The 6000-nt window shown below is 43.5% G+C and overlaps 1 long non-coding RNA gene across 1 annotated transcript; it reads right to left on the reverse strand.

The window, feature by feature from the left end:
* Nucleotides 1-745: 745 nt before the first annotated feature.
* Nucleotides 746-1830, reverse strand: LOC135749516 (uncharacterized). Its single transcript, XR_012335252.1, has 2 exons — nucleotides 1582-1830; nucleotides 746-1393 (listed from the first exon to the last, which is right to left on the reverse strand). It is a non-coding gene; the product is annotated as an uncharacterized lncRNA (long non-coding RNA).
* Between the last annotated feature and the right edge of the window lie 4170 nt (nucleotides 1831-6000).

The raw sequence follows: 6000 nt of genomic DNA on the forward strand, positions 1-6000 counted from the left end.
TTTTATGAGCTTCTTGAAATTTAAAAACAACACTAACCTCACAAATATTTATCATTGAGAAGTGAGATGAATTTGTTTTGAAAACAGCATTGTCCTTTAAAACCAGTATAGTTACAGATGTTCATGCATAATATTATTGTCACAAAAAAGTTTGGCCTGCTGCTTTGGCTTATAGGTTTTAACCTTTACACCTTGATCAAATCTAATGTAATCCATTGGATTTAAAGTACAAGGCCAGAAAAATTAATGGAGTGTCTAAAGTGGTTCTGCCTGTGTCACATAAATATATGGTAAATGGACTGTGTTTATATAGCACTTTTAACAGACCTATGGCCATCCAAAGTGCTTTACAATTTGCCTGACATTCACCCATTCACTCACACATTCATACACCGACAGCAATGTCAGCCATGCAAGGCGCCATCCAGCTCTTCGGGAGCAGCTGGGGTTAGATATCTTGCTTAAGGACACCTCGACACTTGGTCAGGTGGAGCCGTGGATTGAACCACCAACCTTCCGGTTTGTTGACAACCTACATGAACTACTGAGCCACTGCCGCCAGCATATATGTTGCCTGCAGTCCAATTGAACACAACAGAGATAACCCAGGCATAACCCAAAGTGATGGGATTGTCACCACCAGGGGCTGGCTGGTCTAAACTAAAGCCACGCCCCTTTGCAACTCCCACCTCGAGGAGGTCCCCAAAGCCAACCCAATGACCAGACAAACACGGGAACAGGTAAGTAAAATTTAAAACAAGCTTTATTTAGTTAAATATTTAAAAGAATGGGGAATTTGGGGAAAGGGGAAATTAAAACTAATAGGCCTCTTCTCCCTCCAGGGAGACTGCAGCCACGGCAGACAGGCCAAGGGCAGCAAGGGTGCCAACCACCATAAGCTGGGGGAAGAGGGAAACGTCAGGCTCCGGCCTGGGCCCTGCTAACCGTGGCGCCCTCCTTCTTCCGTCCTGGAGGCAGAATAGTTTTGGTGTGACTGGTAAGGAAGATCTCCACTGTCGGTGTACCTTTCCTCGGGCCGGCAGGGGGTCCTCGCCCCACGTGCCTTTACGTTCCCTGTCGTACGTCCGTCCACGTTCTCCTTATGCCCCACAGATAGTCACTGCTACACAAAAGCACTGTTAGCTTGCACTTGAGGTGTCTCTCACCGGCTCTGCTGCTTGCAGCTCTCTGGGTGGGTATCACGTTACACAGTCTGTTTCCTAATTGCTTCTCCTTGCTCTCCACAGGCGGTCTCTAGGACACAAATGACACTGTACTTGGACTTCGGGTATTGCTCACCGGTTCTGCTGCTTACAGCTCCCTGGGTAAGTATCACGTTCACAGTTTGCTCTTCAGTGGTTCACTCTCGTTCTGCTCTCTCCACAGGTGGCCGCTAGAACACAAAGACACTGTCACTGAGACTTCGAGTGTTTCTCACCGGCTCTGCTGCTTACAGCTTCCTGGGTAGGTATTACGTTCACAGTTTGCTCTTCAATGATTCACTCTCGTTCTGCTCTCTCTCTCCACAGGTGGCCGCTAGGACACAAAGACACTGTTACTGAGACTTCGAGTATTTCTCACCGGCTCCGCTGTTTACAGCTTTCTGGGTAGGTATCACGTTCACAGGTGGCTCTTCAATGATTCACTCTCGTTCTGCTCTCTCTCCACAGGTGGCCGCTAGAACACAAAGGCACTGTTGCTGAGACTTCGAGTAATTCTCACCGGCTCTGCTGCTTACAGCTTTCTGGGTAGGTATCACGTCCACAGTTTGCTCTTCAATGATTCACTCTCGTTCTGCTCTCTCTCCACAGGTGGCCGCTAGAACACAAAGACACTGTTACTGAGACTTCGAGTATTTCTCACCGGCTCTGCTGCTTACAGCTTTCTGGGTAGGTATCACGTTCACAGGTGGCTCTTCAATGATTCACTCTCGTTCTGCTCTCTCTCCACAGGTGGCCGCTAGAACACAAAGGCACTGTTGCTGAGACTTCGAGTAATTCTCACCGGCTCTGCTGCTTACAGCTTTCTGGGTAGGTATCACGTCCACAGTTTGCTCTTCAATGATTCACTCTCGTTCTGCTCTCTCTCCACAGGTGGCCGCTAGAACACAAAGACACTGTTACTGAGACTTCGAGTATTTCTCACCGGCTCTGCTGCTTACAGCTTTCTGGGTAGGTATCACGTTCACAGGTGGCTCTTCAATGATTCACTCTCGTTCTGCTCTCTCTCCACAGGTGGCCGCTAGAACACAAAGGCACTGTTGCTGAGACTTCGAGTAATTCTCACCGGCTCTGCTGCTTACAGCTTTCTGGGTAGATATGGTTCTCCTCCGTAGGTCAGCAGAGGGGCGAAGGTCACACACCACCTCACCGGGTCGAGCGCTGCCCTATCTCCAATGCCCATAGGCCGATCGATTCCTAGACGGGGGCGCCCTTTTCGTAGAGACCACGGGGCGGCGGACCCTTTCGCCTCTGACTCTGCGACAAAACAGACACAGGTAAGTTCACACCACGAATGTTTCCAATGGTTTACTCACGGTCACGGACAGCTCTTAGTCTGCGTCCCTTCGTACTCCAAACAGCACACTATTTATAATAACAGTGGTTTCTGTAGTCGTTGGCCTCTCCGTCCTCTGCCCAGTGGAAGAAAATGGATGATGCGGGGCTTCGTCTACAAGACACACAGCAACCCACAGCAATACACAGCACCACTCCAAACGTGAAAAAGATTTATTACACAGTCTCACTCACCACACTATAAGTGCACCACAACAAGGGAAGCGCCCGGTGTCCTCCACTGCGCTTGGGCTACGATAAGGCGATGGGAAATATGACCACAATAAGTCTCGTTGCGGTGGCTGTTTGAAGTTGGACTTCTCACGGCTCGCCCACCACACTCTTATAGGGGTAGGGCCGCCCTCCTTCTCCTGGAGGTTTCCAATAGTTATACAAGTTAACTTTTGCCAGTTACTCCACACAAAAAGGGTATACTCACGGCGAATAGCCTTTGTTTACGTTGTACCAGAAGGTCAATTTTCTTCCTGCTTTACTCCTTCAGTATTGATTAAAACAAGTTCCTTTCGACCCATAGGATTTTCCTGTTCACTCCAGCAGGTCCACAATCAAAACTGCAACGAGAGAGAGAGAGAGAACCACAGACAGCCACCACGTCCAAAAACGAGCACAGCTCCGTTTCCCAGCACACACTAAGCACCTCTAACTGTTTCTTCTTCTTCTTGTATGATTTGCGGCAGTTTAGACACTGCTATGGTGTATTACTGCCCTCCACAGTTCATCTGAAGAACTTTTCCTCACAGTTTATATCCTTGAGTAAAGACCGGTGTGGAGTAAAAAATGTATTAAAGCCTTTGCTGTTACATAATCCATATTTCCAAGAATCGTTTTTAAAGATAAAGATGATATTCCTGAATCCATCAGCTCAGAAAACATGCGAGTTCTTGCATCATGAAGATTTTCACATTCCATTACTACATGTTTCACAGTTTCTAATTCTCCACACTCACATCTACCATCAGGATGTTTGCCTACTCTTGCCAGCCCAAAATTCAGTGCACAATGTCCCAGTCTTAATCTAGTGATTACCACACGATCCCTCCTCTCTAATCTTGTGTTTGGTGTGTGCATTAATGTGGGTTGTATTGAGAAAAAGTGTCTGCCTTTATTTCCCTTTTCCCATTCTTTCTGCCATAATTCCTTTATTTTTTCCCGTATAATAGTTTTACACTCTATTCTTCCATACATCACTTTCAGGTCAACTTCGCTCTTATATGTGGCCTTTTTTGCCATCTCATCAGCTTCTTCATTTCCATGAATCCCCACATGTGCAGGTATCCATATAAAACCCACTGTATTTCCCTTTTTTATCACCCGATTTATTGCTAGCAGAACTTCAATAACTAAATCTGGTCTAGCCTCACTTTTCCTGCTCTTAATGGTCATTAGAGCTGCAGTAGAATCTGAGCATATCACATTTCTCCCAGGTCTTTGTCCTTCCATCCATTCAAGGGCCCACAAAATTGCTACTAATTCTGTAGTTAAAACCGACATGTTATCTGATAATCGAAGACCTTGTTTAACACATAATTGGGGAATACTTATCCCTATTGCTGTTTTTCCATCAATTGGGTTCACAGAGCCATCAGTATATATTTGCTCACATTGTGTCCAATTTCTTTTAAGATGATCATAAACCGTAGCTACTATATCACCACTGTCTTCTTTTACCTGTTCCAGCATGGTAAAATCAAATGTAGGCTCAGGTAAGATCCATAATGGGACTGGTGACCAACATACTGCTGGTCCTATCATGTAGCTTTTCAAACCCATTTCATGAGCTTTCTTATCGACAAAATTAATCATATTCCCCTTCCTATCTCTTCCCCCACAACTCTGAAACTCCCAGTGTTCCTCTAGTAGACTTTTGGCTGGATTTTTACAATTAAAACTTCTAAGCTTAGTCCAATAGTTCAGAGATAATTTAATTCTCCTTAACTCTAAGTTAGTCTCCTCCATTTCAACTAGAAGTGCATTAATTGGCGTTGTTCTCATTGCCCCACTACAAATTCTTAGAGCCTTAGCTTGGACCACCTCCAATTTCTTTAAAACTGATGGCGCTGCTGCCCCGTATATCATGCCTCCATAATCAATATTTGCCCTAATTATTCCCCGATAAATCATCATTAATGTATCTCTATCCCCTCCCCAATCTCTTCCTACTAAGCATCTTAAGATATTAATAACCTTCTCACATCTTTTAACTATTTGATCTATATACACCCTCCATGTCATTCTCTCCTCAAACCATACTCCCAAAAATTTAAATGATTTGACCCTTTCAATAGGTGTATTATATATCTTCAGTACCTGTTCTAATTTTTCTCTTTTAAAACCGAATACTACATATTTAGATTTTAACACTGATATTTTAAAACCCCATTCCTCTGCCCAAATCTCTACTGTATTAATTGCCTGCTGTATTTGTTTATATATATACCTAATGTTTCTCCCTCTCTTCCATATTGCCCCATCATCTGCAAATAACGACAAACCAAAGCTCCCTTCCAACTTACAAAAAATGTCATTAATCATCACATTAAATAATACTGGGCTAATTACACTACCCTGAGGGGTTCCATTGATCACCTTTTCCTCACTGGACAACGTTCCATTAACTTTTACTTGAATAGTACGATCCCTCATAAAATTATTTATCCAATTTAACATCCTACCTCTAATCCCTGCATCATGCAACTTAATCACTAAGCCCTCCTTCCATACCATGTCATACGCTTTTTCAATATCCAAAAAAACTCCCACAACTGATTCCTTATTTGCTATAGCTCTTTTAATATCCATATCCAACAGTAACACAGAATCCATTGTGGATCTACCAATTCTAAAGCCGCTTTGATAAGTAGTGAAATACTCCTGCTTTTCCAATATATATACCAACCTATCAGTAACCATTCGTTCCATCGTCTTACATAACACCGATGTAAGAGCAATTGGTCGGTAAGAACTCGGTTCTCCTGCATTTTTACCAGGTTTCAATATCGGTATAATTATTGCATGCTTCCATTCCCTTGGCAATATTCCATACTCCCATATACAATTCATTAACTTTAACATTTCTTCCAATGCTGACTCATCCAAGTTACGCAAAATCTGACATCCTATCCCATCTCTCCCAGGTGCTGTGTCTTTTCCCCTTTGGATAGCTTGCTTCAGTTCTTCAATAGAAAAGAAAGCATTCCCTGCATTTATATTATCTATGTTATACTCTAATTTAAATCTATCATTCTTCAATTTCTCCTCTCTTTTCTTTTTACTATCCGGACTCAAATTCTTTGAACTATGTATTTCCTTAAATACCTTAACCAACATCTCTGCTTTATCCTTGCTATTAATTGCTTCCTTCCCCTCACACTGTAAAACTGGCACTTTTATTGACCTGTATATTCCTGACATCCTGTGTATTAGC

Source organism: Paramisgurnus dabryanus, chromosome 16, assembly GCF_030506205.2.
Source record: "Paramisgurnus dabryanus chromosome 16, PD_genome_1.1, whole genome shotgun sequence".
NCBI classification, from domain to species: Eukaryota; Metazoa; Chordata; class Actinopteri; order Cypriniformes; family Cobitidae; genus Paramisgurnus; species Paramisgurnus dabryanus.